The following is a 24,124-nucleotide window of genomic DNA, read 5'->3' on the forward strand; positions in this document are numbered from 1 at the left end:
CGTGAGTTGAGGATGTGTGATGAAGATGGTCACTGGTCAAGGGTTGTGGATGTGTGATGATGATAAAGGTCACTGGTCATAGGTTGTGGATGTGTGGGGGTAGTGGTCACTGGTCATGGGTTGTGGATATGTGATGATGATGGTCACATATCATGGGTTGTGGATGTATGATGATGATGGTCACTGGTCATGGGTTGTTCATGTGTGATGATGGCCACTGGTCATGGGTTGAGGATGTGTGATGATGGTCACTTGTCATAGATTGAGGATGTTTGAAGATGATGGTCATTTGTATTGGGTTGAGGATGTGTGATGATGGTCACTGGTCATGGGTAGAGGATGTGTGATGATGATGATGGTCACTGGTTATGGGATGTTCATGTGTAATGATAGCCACTGGTCATGGGTTGAGGATGTGTGATGATCGTCACTTGTCATAGATTGAGGATGTGTGAAGATGATGGTCACTTGTATTGGGCTGAGGATGTGTGATGATGGTCACTGGTCATGGGTAGATGTGTAATGATGATGATGGTCACTGATCATATGTTGAGGATGTGTGATGATGGTCACTGGTCATGGGTTGAGGATGTGTGATGATGATGATGGTCACTGGTTATGGGTTGAGGATGTGAGATGATGGTCACTGGTCATGGGTTATGGTTTTGTGATGATGATTATGGCCACTTGTTATATGTTGTGGATGTGTGATGATGATGATGGTGACTGAACAAATTATGTGGATGTGTGATGATGATGATGGTGACTGGTCATAGGTTATGGATGTATGATGATGATGATTGTCATTGGTCAAGGGTTGTTGATGTGTGATGATGATGATGGTCAATGGTCATGGGTTTTGGATGTATGATGACGATGATGATGGTCACTGGTTATGCGTTATTGATGTGTGATGATGAAGGTCACTGGTCATGGGTTGTTGATGTTTGATGATGGTCACTTTTCTTGGGTTGAGGATGTGTGATGATGATCACTGGTCATGGGCTGAGGATGTGTAATGATGATGGTCACTGGTCAAGGGTTGAGGATGTGTGATGATGATCACTGCTCATGGGTTTAGGATGCGTGATGAGGGATACTGGTCATGGGTTGAGGATGTGTGATGAAGATGGTCACTGGTCTTTGGTTGAGGATGTGTGATAATGATGATGGTCACTGATCGTGAGTTGAGGATGTGTGATGAAGATGGTCACTGGTCAAGGGTTGTGGATGTGTGATGATGATAAAGGTCACTGGTCATAGGTTGTGGATGTGTGGGGGTAGTGGTCACTGGTCATGGGTTGTGGATATGTGATGATGATGGTCACATGTCATGGGTTGTGGATTTATGATGATGATGGTCACTGGTCATGGGTTGTTCATGTGTGATGATGGCCACTGTTCAAGGTTTTAGGATGTGTGATGATTATCACTGGTCATTGATTGAGGATGTGTGAAGATGATGGTCACTTGTATTGGTTTGAGGATTTGTGATGATGGTCACTGGTCATGGGTAGAGAATTTGTAATGATGATGGTCAGTGATCATGTGTTGAGTATGTCTGATTATGGTCACTGGTCATGGGTTGAGGATATGTGACGATAATGATGGTCACTGGTTATGTGTTGAGAATGTGAGATGATGGTCACTGGTCATGGGTTGTGGTTGTGTGATGATTGTCACTTGTCATAGGTTGTGGATGTGTGGGGGTAGTGGTCACTGGTCATGGGTTGTGGATATGTGATGATGATGGTCACATGTCATGGGTTGTGGATGTATGATGATGATGGTCACTGGTCATGGGTTGTTCATGTGTGATGATGGCCACTGGTCATGGGTTGAGGATGTGTGATGATGGTCACTTGTCATAGATTGAGGATGTTTGAAGATGATGGTCACTTGTATTGGGTTGAGGATGTGTGATGATGGTCACTGGTCATGGGTAGAGGATGTGTAATGATGATGATGGTCACTGACCATATGTTGTGGATGTGTGATGATGGTCACTGGTTATGGGTCGAGGATTTGTGATGATGATGATGGTCACTGGTTATGTGATGTTCATGTGTAATGATGGCCACTGGTCATGGGTTGAGGATGTGTGATGATGGTCACTTGTCATAGATTGAGGATGTGTGAAGATGATGGTCACTTGTATTGGGTTGAGGATGTGTGATGATGGTCACTGGTCATGGGTAGATGTGTAATGATGATGATGGTCACTGATCATATGTTGAGGATGGGTGATGATGGTCACTGGTCATGGGCTAAGGATATGTGATGATGATGATGATGGGCACTTGTCATGGATTGTGGATTTTTGATTAGGATGCTGGTCACTGGTCATGGTTTGTGAATGTGATGATGATGGTGACTGGTCATTCGTTGAGGATGTGTGATGATGATGATTGGTATTGGTCATGGGTGGTGGATGTGTGATGATAATGATGGCCACTTGTCATCAGTTGTGTATGTGTGATGATGATGGTCACTGGTAATGGGTTGAGGATGTGTGATGATGATTGTCACTCGTCATGGGTTGAGGATGTGTGATGATGGTCACTGGTTATGGGTTGAGGATGTGTGATGATGATGATGGCCACTGTAAATGGTTTTTGGATGTGTGATGATGATGGTCACTGGTCATGGGTTCTGGATGTGTGATGATGATGATGGGCACTGGTCATGGGTTGTTGTCTTGTGATGATGATGGTCACTGGTCATGGGTTGATCATATGTGAAGATGGTCACTAGTCATGGGTTGGGGATGTGTGATGATGGTCACTGGTCAAAGAGTGAGGATGTGTGAAGATGATGGTCACTTGTATTGGGTTGAGGATGTGTGATGATGGTCACTGGTAATGGGTAGAGGATGTGTAATGATGATGATGGTCACTGATCATGGGTTGAGGATGTTTGATGACGGTCACTGGTCATGGGTTGAGGATATGTGATGATGATGGTCACTGGTCATGGTTTGTGGATGTGTGATGATTGTCAATTGTCATAGGTTGTGGATGTGTGATGATGATGATGGTCACTGGTCATGGAATGTGGATGAATGATGATGGTAAAGGTCACTTGTCATGGGTTGAGGATGTGTGATGATGATGGTCACTGGTCATCGGTTGAGGATGTGTGATGATGGTCACTGGTCATGGGCTAAGGATGTGTGATGATGATCGTCACTGCTCATGGGTTGAGGATATGTGATGATGGTCATTAGTCATGGGTAAAGATTTTGTGAGGATCATGATTGTCACTGGTCATGGGTTGAGGATGTGTGATGATGGTTACTGGGCATGTGTTGAGGATGTGTGGTGATGATGATGTCACTGGTCATCGGTTGAGGATGTGTGATGATGATGATGGTCATGGGTTTTGAATGTGCGATGATGATGATGGTCACTGGTCATGGGTTGCGGATGTGTGATGATGGTCACTGGTCATGGGTTGAGGGTGTGTGATGATGATAATTGTCACTGGTCATGGGTTGAGGATGTGTGATGATGGTTACTGGGCATGGGTTGAGGATGTGTGATAATGATGGAAATTACTCATGGGTTGAGGATGTGTGATTACGGTCACTGATCATGAGTTGATGTTGTGTGATGATGATGAGGGTCACTGCTCATGGGTTGAGGATGTGTGATGGTCACTGGTCTTGGGTTGAGGATGTTTTATGATGATGATCACTGGTCATGGGTTGCAGATGTTTGATGATGATGATGGTCACTGGTAATGGGTTTGTATGTTTGATGTTGATGGTCACTGGTCATGGGTGCTGGATGTTTGATGATGATGATGGTCACTGGTCATGGGTTGTGGATGTGTGATAATGATGATGGTCACTTGTCATGGGTTGAAGATGTGTGATGATAGTCACTGGTCATGGGTTGAGTATATGTGATGATTATCAATCGTCATAGGTTGAGGATATGTGATGATGGTCACTGGTTATGGGTTGATGATATGTGATGATAATGGTCACTGGTAATGGATTTTGGATATGTGATGATGATGGTCAATGGTCATGGGTTGTGGATGTGTGATGATGATGTTGGTCACTGGTCATGGGTGGTGGATGTTTGATGGTTATGATAAATGGTCATTGGTTTTGTATATGTGATGATGATGATGGTCACTGGACATGGGTTTTGGAAGTGTGATGATGATGATGGTTACTGGTCATGGGTTGTGGATATGTGATGAAGGTAACTGGTCATGGGTTAAGGAAATGTGATGATGATGATGGTCATTGGTCATGGGTTAAAGATGTGATGATTGTCACTGAATGTGGGTTGAGGATGTGTGATAATGATGATGGTCACTGGTCGTGGGTTGAGGATGTGATGATGGTCATTAGTCATGGCTTGGGGATGTGTGATGATGATGGTCAATGGTCATGGGTTGAGGATATGTGATGTTGGTCACTGGTCACAGGATGAGAATTTCTGATGATGATGGTGACGGGTCATGGGTTCAGGATGTGTGATGATGGTCACTGGTCATGGGTTGAGGATGTATGATGATGATGATGATGGTCATGTGCTGTGGATGTATGATGGTCAATGGTTATTGGTCTGTGATGTGTGATGATGATGGGTCATGGGTTGAGAATGTGAAATGGTGAGTTGTCATAGGTAGAGGATGTTTGATGATGATGATGGTCACTGGATATATTATGTGGATGCGTGATGATGATGATGGTGACTGGTCATAGGTTTTGGATGTATGATGATGATGATGATGGTCACTGCTCATGGCTTTTGGATGTGTGATGATGATGATGGTCACTGGTCATGGGTTGTTGATGTTTGATGATGGCTACTTGTCTTGGGTTGAGGATGTGTGATGATGATCACTGGTAATGGGCTGAGGATGTGTGATGATGGTCCCTGCTCATGGGTTTAGGATGCGTGATGAGGGATACTGGTCATGGGTTGAGGATGTGTGATGATGATGATCACTGGTCTTTGGTTGAGGATGTGTGATAATGATGATGGTCACTGGTCGTGAGTTGAGGATGTGTGATGAAGATGGTCACTGGTCAAGGGTTGTGGATGTGTGATGATGATAAAGGTCACTGGGCATTGGGTGTGGATGCGTGGGGGTAGTGGTCACTGGTCATGGGTTGTGGATATGTGATGATGATGGTCACATATCATGGGTTGTGGACTTATGATGATGATGGTCACTGGTCATGGGTTGTTCATGTGTGATGATGGCCACTGTTCAAGGTTTTTAGGATGTGTGATGATTATCACTGGTCATTGATTGAGGATGTGTGAAGATGATGGTCACTTGTATTGGTTTGAGATTTGTGATGATGGTCACTGGTCATGGGTAGAGAATTTGTAATGATGATGGTCAGTGATCATGTGTTGAGGTATGTCTGATTATGGTCACTGGTCATGGGTTGAGGATATGTGACGATAATGATGGTCACTGGTTATGTGTTGAGAATGTGAGATGATGGTCACTGGTCATGGGTTGTGTTGTGTGATGATTGTCCCTGTCATAGGTTGTGGATGTGTGGGGGTAGTGGTCACTGGTCATGGGTTGTGGATATGTGATGATGATGGTCACATGTCATGGGTTGTGGATGTATGATGATGATGGTCACTGGTCATGGGTTGTTCATGTGTGATGATGGCCACTGGTCATGGGTTGAGGATGTGTGATGATGGTCACTTGTCATAGATTGAGGATGTTGAAGATGATGGTCCACTTGTATTGGGTTGAGGATGTGTGATGATGGTCACTGGTCATGGGTAGAGGATGTGTAATGATGATGATGGTCACTGACCATAAGTTGTGGATGTGTGATGATGGTCACTGGTTATGGGTTGAGGATTTGTGATGATGATGATGGTCACTGGTTATGGGATGTTCATGTGTAATGATGGCCACTGGTCATGGGTTGAGGATGTGTGATGATGGTCACTTGTCATAGATTGAGGATGTGTGAAGATGATGGTCACTTGTATTGGGTTGAGGATGTGTGATGATGGTCACTGGTCATGGGTAGATGTGTAATGATGATGATGGTCACTGATCATATGTTGATGATGGGTGATGATGGTCACTGGTCATGGGCTAAGGATGTGTGATGATGATGATGATGTGCACTTGTCATGGATTGTTGATTTTTGATTAGGATGATGGTCACTGGTCATGGTTTGTGAATATGTGATGATGATGGTGACTGGTCATTCGTTGAGGATGTGTGATGATGATGATTGTTATTGGTCATGGGTGGTGGATGTGTGATGATAATGATGGCCACTTGTCATCGGTTGTGTATGTGTGATGATGATGGTCACTGGTAATGGGTTGAGGATGTGTGATGATGATTGTCACTCGTCATGGGTTGAGGATGTGTGATGATGGTCACTGGTTATGGGTTGAGGATGTGTGATGATGATGATGGCCACTGTAAATGGGTTGTTGTCTTGTGATGATGATGGTCACTGGTCATGGGTTCTGAATGTGTGATGATGATGATGGGCACTGGTCATGGGTTGTTGTCTTGTGATGATGATGGTCACTGGTCAAGGGTTGTTCATGTGTGAAGATGGTCACTGGTCATGGGTTGGGGATGTGTGATGATGGTCACTGGTCAAAGAGTGAGGATGTGTGAAGATGATGGTCACTTGTATTGGGTTGAGGATGTGTGATGATGGTCACTGGTAATGGGTAGAGGATGTGTAATGATGATGATGGTCACTGATCATGGGCTGAGGATGTTTGATGACGGTCACTGGTCATGGGTTGAGGATGTGTGATGATGATGGTCACTGGTCATGGTTTGTGGATGTGTGATGATTGTCAATTGTCATAGGTTGTGGATGTGTGATGATGATGATGGTCACTGGTCATGGGATGTGGATGAATGATGACGGTAAAGGTCACTTTTCATGGGTTGAGGATGTGTGATGATGATGGTCACTGGTCATCGGTTGAGGATGTGTGATGATGGTCACTGGTCATGGGCTAAGGATGTGTGATGATGATCGTCACTGCTCATGGGTTGAGGATGTGTGATGATGGTCATTAGTCATGGGTAAAGATTTTGTGAGGATCATGATTGTCACTGGTCATGGGTTGAGGATGTGTGATGATGGTTACTGGGCATATGTTGAGGATGTGTGGTGATGATGATGATCACTGGTCATCGGTTGAGGATGTGTGATGATGATGATGGTCATGGGTTGAGGGTGTGTGATGATGATAATTGTCACTGGTCATGGGTTGAGGATGTGTGATGATGGTTACTGGGCATGGGTTGAGGATGTGTGATAATGATGGAATTTACTCATGGGTTGAGGATGTGTGATTACGGTCACTGATCATTAGTTGATGTTGTGTGATGATGATGAGGGTCACTGCTCATGGGTTGAGGATGTGTGATGGTCACTGGTCATGGGTTGAGGATGTTTTATGATGATGATCACTGGTCATGGGTTGCAGAGGTTTGATGATGATGATGGTCACTGGTAATGGGGTTGTATGTTTGATGTTGATGGTCACTGGTCATGGGTGCTGGATGTTTGATGATGATGATGGTCACTGGTCATGGGTTGTGGATGTTTGATGACTACGATAACTGGTCATGGGTTGTGTGTGTGTCATGATGATGATGGTCCCTGGTCATGGGTTTTGGATGTGTGATGATGATGAGGGTCACTGGTCATTGGTTGTGGATATGTGATGGTCACTGTTCATGGGCTGAGGATATGTGATGATGATGATGGTCGTTAGTCATGGGTTGAAGATGTGATGATGGTCAATGAATGTGTTTTAAGGATGTGTGATAATGATGATGGTCACTGGTCATGGGTTGAGGGTGTGATGATTGTCATTATTCATTCATGGCTTGAGGATGTGTGATGATGATGGTCAATGGTCATGGGTTGAGTATATGTGATGTTAGTCACTGGTCATGGGATGAGAATTTTTGATGATGATGATCACAGGTCATGGGTTGAGGATATGTGATGATGGTCACCGGTCATGGGTTCAGGATGTGTGATGATGATGATTGTCATGTTTTAAGGATGTGGGACGATGGTCACAGGTTATGGGTTGATGATGTGTGATGATGATCGTCACTGGTCATTGGTTGAGAATGTGTGATGGTCACTAGTCATAGGATGAGGATGTGTGATGATGATGATGGTCACTGGACATATTATGTGGATGCGTGATGATGATGATGGTGACTGGTAATAGGTTTTGGATGTATGATGATGATGGTCACTGGTCATGGGTTGTGGATGAGTGATGATGATGATGGTCACTGGTCATGGGTTGAGGATGTATGATGATGATGATGGTCACTGGTTATGGGTTGTGGATGTGTGATGATGATGTTCACTGTTCATGGGTTGTTGATGTTTGATGATGGTTACTTGTCTTGGGTTGAGGATGTGTGATGATGATCACTGGTCATAGGTTGAGGATGAGTGATGATGATGGTCACTGGTCAAGGGTTCAGGATGTGTGATGATGGTCACTGTTTATGGGTTTAGGATGCGTGATAAGGGATACTGATCATGGGATGAGGATGTGTGATGATGATGGTCATTAGTCTTGAGTTGAAGATGTGTGATGATGATGATGGTCACTGGTCGTGAGTTGAGGATGTGTGATGAAGATGGTCACTGATCAAGGTTGTGGATGTGTGATGATGATGAAGGTCACTGGTCATAGGTTGTGGATGTATGTTGGTGATGGTCAATGGTCATGGGTTGTAGATGTGTGATGATGATGGTCACTGGTCATGGGTGTGGAATGTGTGATGATGATGGTCACTGGTCATTGTTTGTTCATGTGTGATGATTATCACTGTTCAAAAGTTGAGGATGTGTGATGATGGTCACAGGTCAAGGGTTGAGGATGTGTGATGATGGTCACTGTTCATGAGTTTAGGATGCCTGATGAGGGATACTTGTCATGGGTTGAGGATGTGTGATGATGATGGTCATTGGTCTTGGGTTGAAGATGTGTGATGATGATGGTGGTAACTGGTCATGGGTTGTGTCTGTGTGATGATAGTGATGGTCACTGGTCATGGGTTGAGGATGTGTGATGATGATGGTCACTGGTCATGGGTAGTGGATGTGTGTTGACGGTAATGATGGTCACTGGTCATTGGTTGAGGATGTGTCATGAGGGTGATTGTCACTTTTCATGGGTTGCGCATGTGTGATGATGATAATGGTCACTGGTCATGGGTTATGGATGTCTGATGATGATCACTGGTCATGGGTTGAAGATGTGTGATGATGGTCACTGGTCATGCGTTGTGGATGTGTGATGATGATGATGGTCACTGGCCATCGGTTGAGGATATATGATGATGGTCACTGGTCACTTTTTGAGGGTGTGTGATGATGATGGCCATGGGTTGATGATGTGTGATGATGATGTTGGTCACTGCTCATGGGTTGAGGATGTGTGATGGTCACTGATCATAGAATGAGGATTTGTGATGACTATGGTCACTGATCATGGGTTGCGGATGTGTGATGATGATGATGGTCACTGGTAATGGGTTTGGAAATGTGTTGATGATGTTCACTGTTCATTGGTGATGGATGTGTGATGATGATTATGGCCACTGGTCAAGGATTGTGCATGTGTCATGATGATAATGGTCATTGGTCATGGGTTGCAGATATTTAATGATGGTCACTGGTCATGGATTGGGTATATGTGATGATGATTATCACTCCTCATGGGTTAAGGATGTGTGATGATGATGATGGTCACTGGTTATGGGTTGATGAGGTGTGATGATGATGATGGTCACTGTTAATGGGTTTTAGATGTGTGATGATGATGGTCACTGTTCATGGGTTGTGGATGTGATGATGATGATAGTCACTGGTCATGGGTCGTGGATGTGTGATGATTACGATAACTGGTCATGGGTTGTGTATGTGTGATGATGATGATGGTCACTGGTCATGGGTTTTGGATGTGTGGTGATGACGATCACTGGTCACTGGTTGTGGATATGTCATGAAGGTCACTGTTAATGGGCTGAGGATATGTGATGATGATGATGGTCGTTAGTCATGGGTTGAAGATGTGATGATGGTCACTGAATGTTTGTTGAGGATGTAGGATGATGATGATGGTCACTGGTCATGGGTTGAGGATGTGATGATTGTCATTATTCATGCATGACTTGAGGATGTGTGATGATGATGGTCAATGGTCATGGGTTGTTCATATGTGATGATGGCCACTGGTCATGGGTTGAGGATGTGTGATGATGGTCACTTGTCATAGATTGAGGATGTTTGAAGATGATGGTCACTTGTACTGGGTTGAGGATGTGTGATGATGGTCACTGGTCATGGGTAGAGGATGTGTAATGATGATGATGGTCACTGACCATATGTTGTGGATGTGTGATGATGGTCACTGGTTATGGGTTGAGGATTTGTGATGATGATGATGGTCACTGGTTATGGGATGTTCATGTGTAATGATGGCCACTGGTCATGGGTTGAGGATGTGTGATGATGGTCACTTGTCATAGATTGAGGATGTGTGAAGATGATGGTCACTTGTATTGGGTTGAGGATGTGTGATGATGGTCACTGGTCATGGGTAGATGTGTAATGATGATGATGGTCAATGATCATATGTTGAGGATGGGTGATGATGGTCACTGGTCATGGGCTAAGGATGTGTGATGATGATGATGATGGGCACTTGTCATGGATTGTGGATTTTTGATTAGGATGATGGTCACTGGTCATGGTTTGTGAATATGTGATGATGATGGTGACTGGTCATTCGTTGAGGATGTGTGATGATGATGATAGTTATTGGTCATGGGTGGTGGATGTGTGATGATGATGATGGCCACTTGTCATCGGTTGTGTATGTGTGATGATGATGGTCACTGGTAATGGGTTGAGGATGTGTGATGATGATGATGGCCACTGTAAATGGGTTTTGGATGTGTGATGATGATGGTTACTGGTCATGGGTTCTGGATGTGTGATGATGATGATGGGCACTGGTCATGGGTTGTTGTCTTGTGATGATGATGGTCACTGGTCATGGGTTGTTCATGTGTGAAGATGGTCACTGGTCATGGGTTGGGGATGTGTGATGATGGTCACTGGTCAAAGGGTGAGGACGTGTGAAGATGATGGTCACTTGTATTGGGTTGAGGATGTGTGATGATGGTCACTGGTAATGGGTAGAGGATGTGTAATGATGATGATGGTCACTGATCATGGGCTGAGGATGTTTGATGACGGTCACTGGTCATGGGTTGAGGATGTGTGATGATGATGGTCACTGGTCATAGTTTGTGGATGTGTGATGATTGTCAATTGTCATAGGTTGTGGATGTGTGATGATGATGATGGTCACTGGTCATGGGATGTGGATGAATGATGACGGTAAAGGTCACTTGTCATGGGTTGAGGATGTGTGATGATGATGGTCACTGGTCATCGGTTGAGGATGTGTGATGATGGTCACTGGTCATGGGCTAAGGATGTGTGATGATGATCGTCACTGCTCATGGGTTGAGGATGTGTGATGATGGTCATTAGTCATGGGTAAAGATTTTGTGAGGATCATGATTGTCACTGGTCATGGGTTGAGGATGTGTGATGATGGTTACTGGGCATGTGTTGAGGATGTGTGGTGATGATGATGATCACTGGTCATCGGTTGAGGATGTGTGATGATGATGATGGTCATGGGTTGAGGGTGTGTGATGATGATAATTGTCACTGGTCATGGGTTGAGGATGTGTGATGATGGTTACTGGGCATGGGTTGAGGATGTGTGATAATGATGGAAATTACTCATGGGTTGAGGATGTGTGATTACGGTCACTGATCATTAGTTGATGTTGTGTGATGATGATGAGGGTCACTGCTCATGGGTTGAGGATGTGTGATGGTCACTGGTCATGGGTTGAGGATGTTTTATGATGATGATCACTGGTCATGGGTTGCAGAGGTTTGATGATGATGATGGTCACTGGTAATGGGTTTGTATGTTTGATGTTGATGGTCACTGGTCATGGGTGCTGGATGTTTGATGATGATGATGGTCACTGGTCATGGGTTGTGGATGTGTGATAATGATGATGGTCACTTGTCATGGGTTGAAGATGTATGATGATAGTCACTGGTCATAGTATATGGTCACTGGTCATGGGTTGTGGTTGTGTGATGATGATGATTGTCACTTGTCATAGGTTGTGGATGTGTGATGATAATGGTCACTGGTCATGGGATGTGGATGAGTGATGATGGTAAAGGTCACTGGTTATGGGTTGAGGACGTGTGATGATGATGATGATCACTGGTCTTTGGTTGTGGATGTATGATGATAATGATGATGATGTTCACTGGTCATGGGTTGTGGATGTGTGATGATGATGATGGTCAATGGTCATGGGTTGTGGATGTGTGATGATGATGATGGTCACTGGTCATGGGTTGTGGATGTGTGATGATGATGGTCACTGGTCATGGGTTGAGGATGTGTGATTGTGTTCACTGGTCATGGGTTGAGTATATAAGATGAGGGTGATGTTCACTTGTCATGTGTTGAGGATGTGTGATGATGATCACTAGTTATGGGTTGATGATGTGTGATGATGATGGTCACTGGTTATGGGTTGAGAATGTGCGATGGTCACTGGCCATAGGTTGAGAATATGTGGTGATGATGATGGTCACTGGACATATGTTTTGGGTGTGTGATGATGATGGTGACTGGTCATAGGTTATGGATGAATGATGGTGATGATGGTCACTGGTCATGGGTTGTGGATGCGTGATGATGATGGTCACTGGTCATGGGTTGTGGATCTGTGATGATGATGATGGTCACTGGTCATGGGTTGTGTACGTGTGATGATGATGGACACTGGTCATGTGTTGATGTTTGATGATGGTCACTTGTCATGGGTTGGGGATGTGTGATGATGATCACTGGTCATGGGTTGAGTATGTGTGATGATGGTCACTGGTCAAGGGTTGAGCAAGTGTGATGATGGTCAATGGTCATGGGTCCAGGATGCGTGATGATGGATACTGGTCATGGGTTGAGGATGTGTGATGATGATGATGGTCACTGGTCTTGGGTTGAGGATGTGTGATGAAGATGGTCGCTGGTCAAGGGTTGTGGATGTGTGATGATGATGAAGGTCACTGGTCATAGGTTGTGGATGTAAGGTGGTGAGGGTCATTGGTCCTGGGTTGTGGATGTGTGATGATTGTAACTGGTCATAGGTTGTGGATGTGTGATGATGATGGTCATTGGTCATGGGTTGTTCATGTGTGATGATGGTCACTGGTCATGTGTTGAGTATGTGTGATGATGGTCACTCGTCGTAGATATAGGATGTGTGAAGATGATGGTCACTTGTATTGGGTTAAGGATGTGAGATGATTGTCACTGGTCATGGTATGTGGATGTGTGATAATGATGATGGTCACTTGTCATAGCTTGTGGATGTGTGATGATGATGATGATCACTTGTCATGGGATGTGGATGAGTGATGATGGTAAAGGTCACTTGTCATGGGTTGAGGATGTGTGATGATGATGATCACTGGTCATTGGTTGTGGATGTGTGATGATAATGATGATGATGTTCACTGGTCATGGGTTGTAAATGTGTGATGATGATGATGGTCACTGGTCATGGGTTGTGGATATGTGATGATGATGGTAAATGGTCATGGGTTTTGGATGTGATGATGGTCGCTGGTCATTGGTTGAGAATGTGTGATGATGATGATGGTCAATGGTCATGGGTTGACGATGTGATTATGGTCATTGGTCATGGGGTGAGTATATAATATGATGATGTTCAATGGTCATGGGTTAAGGATGTGTTATGATGGCCACTAGTCATAGGTTGAGAATGTGTGATGATGATATGGGTTACTGGTCATGAGTTCAGGATGTGTGATTATGGTCACTCGTCATGGGATAAGGATGTGTGATGATGATGGTCTCTGGTCATGGACTGTGGATGTATGATGATGATGATGGTATCTGGTCATGGGTTGTGTATGTGTGATGATGGTGATGGTCACTGGTCATGGGTTGAGGATGTGTGATGATGATGGTCACTGGTCATGGGTAGTGGATGTGTGTTGACAATGATGATGGTCACTGGTCATTGGTTGAGGATGTGTCATGAGGGTGATTGTCACTTTTCATGGGTTGTGCATGTGTGATGATGAGAATGGTCATTGGTCATGGGTTATGGATGTCTGATGATGATCACTGGTCATGGGTTGAAGATGTGTGATGATGGTCACTGGTCATGCGTTGAGGATGTGTGATGATGATGGTCACTGGTCATCGGTTGAAGATATGTGATGATGGTCACTGGTCATGTTTTGAGGGTGTGTGATGAAGATGGTCATGGGTTGATGATGTGTGATGATGATGTTGGTCACTGCTCTTGGGTTGAGGATGTGTGATGGTCACTGATCATAGCATGAGGATGTGTGATGACTATGGTCACTGGTCATGGGTTGCGGATGTGTGATGATGATGATGGTCACTGGTAATGGGTTTGGATGTGTGATGATGATGGTCACTGTTCTTTGGTGGTGGATGTGTGATGATGATTATGGTCACTGGTCATGGATTGTGGATGTGTGATGATGATAATGGTCACTGGTCATGGGTTGAAGATGTGTGACGATGGTCACTGGTCATGGATTGAGTATATGTGATGATGATTATCACTCCTCATGGGTGAGGATGTGTGATGATGGTCACTGGTTATGGGTTGATGTGTGATGATGATGATCACTGTTAATGGGTTTTAGATGTGTGATGATGATGGTCACTGTTCATTAGTTGTGGATGTGATGATGATGATGGTCACTGGTCATGGGTTGTGAATGTGTGATGATTATGATAACTGGTCATGGGTTGTGTATGTGTGATGATGATGATGGTCACTTGTCATGGGTTTTGGATGTGTAATGATGATGATGGTCAATGGTCATTGGTTGTGGATATGTCATGAAGGTCACTGTTCATGGGCTGAGGAAATGTGATGATGATGATGGTCGTTAGTCATGGGTTGAAGATGTGATGATGGTCACTGAATGTGTGTTGAGGATGTGTGATGATGATGATGCTCACTGCTCATGGGTTGAGGATGTGATGATTGTCACTAGTCTTGCATGGCTTGAGGATGTGTGATGATGGTCAATGGTCATAGGTTGAGGATATGTGATGTTAGTCACTGGTCATGGGATGAGAATTTGTGATGATGGTCACAGGTCATGGGTTGAGGATATGTGATGATGGTCACCGGTCATGGGTTGAGGATGTGTGATGATGATGATTGTCATGTTTTAAGGATGTGGGACGATGGTCACAGGTTATGGGTTGATGATGTGTGATGATGATCGTCACTGGTCATTGGTTGAGAATGTGTGATGGTCACTAGTCATAGGATGAGGATGTGTGATGATGATGATGGTCACTGGACATATTATGTGGATGTGTGATGATGATGGGGACTGGTAATAGGTTTTGCATGTATGATGATGATGGTCACTGGTCATGGGTTGTGGATGAGTGATGATGATGATGGTCGCTGGTAATGGGTTGAGGATGTGTGATGATGATGGTCACTGGTTATGGGTTGTGGATGTGTGATGATGTTCACTGGTCATGGGTTGTTGATGTTTGATGATGGTTACTTGTCTTGAGTTGAGGATATGTGATGATGATCACTGGTTATGGGTTGAGGATGAGTGATGATGATGGTCACTGGTTATGGGATGTTCATGTGTAATGATAGCCACTGGTCATGGGTTGAGGATGTGTGATGATGGTCACTTGTCATAGATTGAGGATGTGTGAAGATGATGGTCACTTGTATTGGGCTGAGGATGTGTGATGATGGTCACTGGTCATGGGTAGAAGATGTGTAATGATGATGATGATCACTGATCATATGTTGAGGATGTGTGATGATGGTCACTGGTCATGGGTTGAGGATGTGTGATGATGATGATGGTCACTGGTTATGGTTTGAGGATGTGAGATGATGGTCACTGGTCATGGGTTATGGTTGTGTGATGATTATGGCCACTTGTTATATGTTGTGGATGTGTGATGATGATGATGGTGACTGGACAAATTATGTGGATGTGTGATGATGATGATGGTGACTGGTCATAGGTTATGGATGTATGATGATGATGATGGTCATTGGTCAAGGGTTGTGGATGTGTGATGATGATGATGGTCAATGGTCATGAGTTTTGGATGTATGATGAAGATGATGATGGTCACTGGTTATGCGTTATTGATGTGTGATGATGAAGGTCACTGGTCATGGGTTGTTGATGCTTGTTGATGGTCACTTTTCTTGGGTTGAGGATGTGTGATGATGATCACTGGTCATGGGCTGAGGATGTGTAATGATGATGGTCACTGGTCAAGGGTTGAGGATGTGTGATGATGATCACTGCTCATGGGTTTAGGATGCGTGATGAGGGATACTGGTCATGGGTTGAGGATGTGTGATGATGATGGTCACTGTTCTTTGGTGGTGGATGTGTGATGATGATTATGGTCACTGGTCATGGATTGTGGATGTGTGATGATGATAATGGTCACTGGTCATGGGTTGAAGATGTGTGACGATGGTCACAGGTCATGGATTGAGTATATGTGATGATGATTATCACTCCTCATGGGTTGAGGATGTGTGATGATGGTCACTGGTAATGGGTTGATGATGTGTGATGATGATGATGGTCACTGGGTATGGGTTGATGATGTGTGATGATGATGATGGTCACTGTTAATGGGTTTTGGATGTGTGATGATGATGGTCACTGTTCATGGGTTGTGGATGTGATGAAGATGATGGTCACTGGTCATGGGTTGTGGATGTGTGAATATTACGATAACTGGTCATGGGTTGTGTATGTGTGATGATGAGGATGGTCACTGGTCATGGGTTTTGGATGTTTGATGATGATGAGGGTCACTGGTCATTGGTTGTGGATATGTGATGAAGGTCACTGTTCACGGGCTGAGGATATATGATGATGATGATGGTCGTTAGTCATGGGTTGAAGATGTGATGATGGTCACTGAATGTGTGTTGAGGATGTGTGATGATGATGATGGTCACTGGTCATGGGTTGAGGGTGTGATGATTGTCATTATTCATGCATGGCTTGAGGATGTGTGATGATGATGGTCAATGGTCATGGGCTGAGGATATGTGATGTTAGTCACTGGTCATGGGATGAGAATTTGTGATGATGGTCACAGGTCATGGGTTGAGGATATGTGATGATGGTCACCGGTCATGGGTTACGGATGTGTGATGATGATGATTGTCATGTTTTATGGATGTGGGACAATGGTCACTGGTTATGGGTTGATGATGTGTGATGATGATCGTCACTGGTCATTGGTTGAGAATGTGTGATGGTCACTAGTCATAGGATGAGGATGTGTGATGATGATGGTAACTGGACATATTATGTGGATGTGTGATGATGATGATGGTGACTGGGAATAGGTTTTGGATGTATGATGATGATGGTCACTGGTCATGGGTTTTGGATGAGTGATGATGATGATGGTCACTGGTAATGGGTTGAGGATGTATAGTGATGATAATGGTCACTGGTTATGGGTTGTGGATGTGTGATGATGATGTTCACTGGTCATGGGTTGTTGATGTTTGATGATGGTTACTTGTCTTGGGTTGAGGATGTGTGATGATGATCACTAGTCATGGGTTGAGGATGAGTGATGATGATAGTCACTGGTCAAGGGTTGAGGATGTGTGATGATGGTCACTCTTCATGGGTTTAGGATGCGTGATGAGGGATACTGGTCATGGGTTGAGGATGTGTGATGATGATGGTCATTAGTCTTGAGTTGAAGATTTGTGATGATGATGATGGTCACTAGTCGTGAGTTGAGGATATGTGATGAAGATGGTCACTGATCAAGGGTTGTGGATGTGTGATGATGATGAAGGTCACTGGTCATAGGTTGTGGATGTGTGGTGGTGATGGTCAATGGTCATGGGTTTTGGATGTGTGATGATGATGGTCACTGGTCATGGGTGTGGATGTGTGATGATGATGTTCACTGGTCATGGGTTGTTCATGTGTAATGATTATCACTGTTCAAAAGTTGAGGATGGCCGATGATGGTCACTGGTCAAAGGTTGAGGATGTGTGATGATGGTCACTGTTCATGGGTTTAGGATGCGTGATGAGGGATACTGGTCATGGGTTGAGGATGTGTGATGATGATGGTCATTGGTCTTGGGTTGAAGATGTGTGATGATGATGGTGGTAACTGGTCATGGGTTGTATCTGTTTGATGATGGTGATGGTCACTGGTCATGGGTTGAGGATGTGTGATGATGATTGTCACTGGTCATGGGTAGTGGATGTGCGTTGACAATGATGATGGTTACTGGTCATTGGTTGAGGATGTGTGATGAGGGTGATTGTCACTTATCATAGGTTGTGCATGTGTGATGATGAGAATGGCCATTGGTTATGGGTTATGGATGTCTGATGATGATCAGTAGTCATGGGTTGAAGATGTGTGATGATGGTCACTGGTCATGGGTTGAGGATGTGTGATGATGATGATGGTCACTGGTCATCGGTTGAGGATATGTGATGATGGTCACTGGTCATGTTCTGAGGGTGTGTGATGATGATTGTCATGGGTTGATGATGTGTGATGATGATGTTGGTCACTGCTCATGGGTTGTTGATATGTGATAGTCACTGATCACAGGATGAGGATGTGTGATGACTATGGTCACTGATCATGGGCTGCGGATGTGTGATGATGATGATGGTCACTGGTAATGGGTTTGGATGTGTGATGATGATAGTCACTGTTCATTGGTGGTGGATGTGTGATGATGATTATGGTCACTGGTCATGGATTGTGGATGTGTGATGATGATAATGGTCACTTGTCCTGGGTTGAAGATGTATGACGATGGTCACTGGTCATGGATTGAGTATATATGATGATGATTATCACTCCTCATGGGTTGAGGATGTGTGATGATGGTCACTGGTTATGGGTTGATGTGTGATGATGATGATGGTCACTGGTTATGGGTTGATGATGTGTGATGATGATGATGGTCACTGTTAATGGGTTTTGGATGTGATGATGATGATGGTCACTGTTCATGGGTTGTGGAAGTGATGATGATGATGGTCACTGGTCAGGGGTTGTGGATGTTTGATGATTACTATAACTGGTCATGGGTTGTGTGTGTGTCATGATGATGATGGTCCCTGGTCATGGGTTTTGGATGTGTGATGATGATGAGGGTCACTGGTCATTGGTTGTGGATATGTGATGAAGGTCACTGTTCATGGGCTGAGGATATGTGATGATGATGATGGTCGTTAGTCATGGGTTGAAGATGTGATGATGGTCAATGAATGTGTTTTAAGGATGTGTGATGATGATGATGGTCACTGGTCATGGGTTGAGGGTGTGATGATTGTCATTATTCATTCATGGCTTGAGGATGTGTGATGATGATGGTCAATGGTCATGGGTTGAGTATATGTGATGTTAGTCACTGGTCATGGGATGAGAATTTTTGATGATCATGATCACAGGTCATGGGTTGAGGATATGTGATGATGGTCACCGGTCATGGGTTCAGGATGTGTGATGATGATGATTGTCATGTTTTAAGGATGTGGGACGATGGTCACAGGTTATGGGTTGATGATGTGTGATGATGATCGTCACTGGTCATTGGTTGAGAATGTGTGATGGTCACTAGTCATAGGATGAGGATGTGTGATGATGATGATGGTCACTGGACATACTATGTGGATGCGTGATGATGATGATGGTGACTGGTAATAGGTTTTGGATGTATGATGATGATGGTCACTGGTCATGGGTTGTGGATGAGTGATGATGATGATGGTCACTGGTCATGGGTTGAGGATGTATGATGATGATGATGGTCACTGGTTATGGGTTGTGGATGTGTGATGATGATGTTCACTGTTCATGGGTTGTTGATGTTTGATGATGGTTACTTGTCTTGGGTTGAGGATGTGTGATGATGATCACTGGTCATAGGTTGAGGATGAGTGATGATGATGGTCACTGGTCAAGGGTTCAGGATGTGTGATGATGGTCACTGTTTATGGGTTTAGGATGCGTGATAAGGGATACTGGTCATGGGATGAGGATGTGTGATGATGATGGTCATTAGTCTTGAGTTGAAGATGTGTGATGATGATGATGGTCACTGGTCGTGAGTTGAGGATGTGTGATGAAGATGGTCACTGATCAAGGTTGTGGATGTGTGATGATGAAGGTCACTGGTCATAGGTTGTGGATGTATGTTGGTGATGGTCAATGGTCATGGGTTGTAGATGTGTGATGATGATGGTCACTGGTCATGGGTGTGGAATGTGTGATGATGATGGTCACTGGTCATTGTTTGTTCATGTGTGATGATTATCACTGTTCAAAAGTTGAGGATGTGTGATGATGGTCACAGGTCAAGGGTTGAGGATGTGTGATGATGGTCACTGTTCATGAGTTTAGGATGCCTGATGAGGGATACTTGTCATGGGTTGAGGATGTGTGATGATGATGGTCATTGGTCTTGGGTTGAAGATGTGTGATGATGATGGTGGTAACTGGTCATGGGTTGTGTCTGTGTGATGATAGTGATGGTCACTGGTCATGGGTTGAGGATGTGTGATGATGATGGTCACTGGTCATGGGTAGTGGATGTGTGTTGACGGTAATGATGGTCACTGGTCATTGGTTGAGGATGTGTCATGAGGGTGATTGTCACTTTTCATGGGTTGTGCATGCGTGATGATGATAATGGTCACTGGTCATGGGTTATGGATGTCTGATGATGATCACTGGTCATGGGTTGAAGATGTGTGATGATGGTCACTGGTCATGCGTTGTGGATGTGTGATGATGATGATGGTCACTGGCCATCGGTTGAGGATATGTGATGATGGTCACTGGTCACTTTTTGAGGGTGTGTGATGATGATGGTCATGGGTTGATGATGTGTGATGATGATGTTGGTCACTGCTCATGGGTTGAGGATGTGTGATGGTCACTGATCATAGAATGAGGATGTGTGATGACTATGGTCACTGATCATGGGTTGCGGATGTGTGATGATGATGATGGTCACTGGTAATGGGTTTGGAAATGTGTTGATGATGTTCACTGTTTATTGGTGATGGATGTGTGATGATGATTATGGCCACTGGTCAAGGATTGTGCATTTGTCATGATGATAATGGTCATTGGTCATGGGTTGAAGATATGTAATGATGGTCACTGGTCATGGATTGGGTATATGTGATGATGATTATCACTCCTCATGGGTTAAGGATGTGTGATGATGATGATGGTCACTGGTTATGGGTTGATGAGGTGTGATGATGATGATGGTCACTGTTAATGGGTTTTGGATGTGTGATGATGATGGTCACTGTTCATGGGTTGTGGATGTGATGATGATGATAGTCACTGGTCATGGGTCGTGGATGTGTGATGATTACGATAACTGGTCATAGGTTGTGTATGTGTGATGATGATGATGGTCACTGGTCATGGGTTTTGGATGTGTGGTGATGACGATCACTGGTCATTGGTTGTGGATATGTCATGAAGGTCACTGTTAATGGGCTGAGGATATGTGATGATGATGATGGTCGTTAGTCATGGGTTGAAGATGTGATGATGGTCACTGAATGTTTGTTGAGGATGTAGGATGATGATGATGGTCACTGGTCATGGGTTGAGGATGTGATGATTGTCATTATTCATGCATGACTTGAGGATGTGTGATGATGATGGTCAATGGTCATGGGTTGTTCATGTGTGATGATGGCCACTGGTCATGGGTTGAGGATGTGTGATGATGGTCACTTGTCATAGATTGAGGATGTTTGAAGATGATGGTCACTTGTACTGGGTTGAGGATGTGTGATGATGGTCACTGGTCATGGGTAGAGGATGTGTAATGATGATGATGGTCACTGACCATATGTTGTGGATGTGTGATGATGGTCACTGGTTATGGGTTGAGGATTTGTGATGATGATGATGGTCACTGGTTATGGGATGTTCATGTGTAATGATGGCCACTGGTCATGGGTTGAGGATGTGTGATGATGGTCACTTGTCATAGATTGAGGATGTGTGAAGATGATGGTCACTTGTATTGGGTTGAGGATGTGTGATGATGGTCACTGGTCATGGGTAGATGTGTAATGATGATGATGGTCACTGATCATATGTTGAGGATGGGTGATGATGGTCACTGGTCATGGGCTAAGGATGTGTGATGATGATGATGATGGGCATTTGTCATGGATTGTGGATTTTTGATTAGGAGGATGGTCACTGGTCATGGTTTGTGAATATGTGATGATGATGGTGACTGGTCATTCGTTGAGGATGTGTGATGATGATGATTGTTATTGGTCATGGGTGGTGGATATGTGATGATGATGATGGCCACTTGTCATCGGTTGTGTATGTGTGATGATGATTGTCACTGGTAATGGGTTGAGGATGTGTGATGATGATTGTCACTCGTCATGGGTTGAGGATGTGTGATGATGGTCACTGGTTATGGGTTGAGGATGTGTGATGATGATGATGGCCACTGTAAATGGGTTTTGGATGTGTGATGATGATGGTCACTGGTCATGGGTTCTGGATGTGTGATGATGATGATGGGCACTGGTCATGGGTTGTTGTCTTGTGATGATGATGGTCACTGGTCATGGGTTGTTCATGTGTGAAGATGGTCACTGGTCATGGGTTGGGGATGTGTGATGATGGTCACTGGTCAAAGAGTGAGGATGTGTGAAGATGATGGTCACTTGTATTGGGTTTAGGATGTGTGATTATGGTCACTGGTAATGGGTAGAGGATGTGTAATGATGATGATGGTCACTGATCATGGGCTGAGGATGTTTGATGACGGTCACTGGTCATGGGTTGAGGATGTGTGATGATGATGGTCACTGGTCATGGTTTGTGGATGTGTGATGATTGTCAATTGTCATAGGTTGTGGATGTGTGATGATGATGATGGTCACTGGTCATGGGATGTGGATGAATGATGATGGTAAAGGTCACTTGTCATGGGTTGAGGATGTGTGATGATGATGGTCACTGGTCATCGGTTGAGGATGTGTGATGATGTCACTGGTCATGGGCTAAGGATGTGTGATGATGCTGGTCACTGCTCATGGGTTGAGGATGTGTGATGATGGTCATTAGTCATGGGTAAAGATTTTGTGAGGATCATGATTGTCACTGGTCATGGGTTGAGGATGTGTGATGATGGTTACTGGGCATGTGTTGAGGATGTGTGGTGATAATGATGATCACTGGTCATCGGTTGAGGATGTGTGATGATGATGGTCATGGGTTGAGGGTGTGTGATGATGATAATTGTCACTGGTCATGGGTTGAGGATGTGTGATGATGGTTACTGGGCATGGGTTGAGGATGTGTGATAATGATGGAAATTATTCATGGGTTGAGGATGTGTGATTACGGTCACTGATCATCAGTTGATGTTGTGTGATGATGATGAGGGTCACTGCTCATGGGTTGAGGATGTATGATGGTCACTGGTCATGGGTTGAGGATGTTTTATGATGATGATCACTGGTCATGGGTTGCAGAGGTTTGATGATGATGATGGTCACTGGTAATGGGTTTGTATGTTTGATGTTGATGGTCACTGGTCATGGGTGCTGGATGTTTGATGATGATGATGGTCACTGGTCATGGGTTGTGGATGTTTGATGATTACGATAACTGGTCATGGGTTGTGTGTGTGTCATGATGATGATGGTCCCTGGTCATGGGTTTTGGATGTGTGATGATGATGAGGGTCACTGGTCATTGGTTGTGGATATGTGATGAAGGTCACTGTTCATGGGCTGAGGATATGTGATGATGATGATGGTCGTTAGTCATGGGTTGAAGATGTGATGATGGTCAATGAATGTGTTTTAAGGATGTGTGATGATGATGATGGTCA

Source organism: Panulirus ornatus, chromosome 50 (genome assembly GCF_036320965.1).
Source record: "Panulirus ornatus isolate Po-2019 chromosome 50, ASM3632096v1, whole genome shotgun sequence".
NCBI classification, from domain to species: Eukaryota; Metazoa; Arthropoda; class Malacostraca; order Decapoda; family Palinuridae; genus Panulirus; species Panulirus ornatus.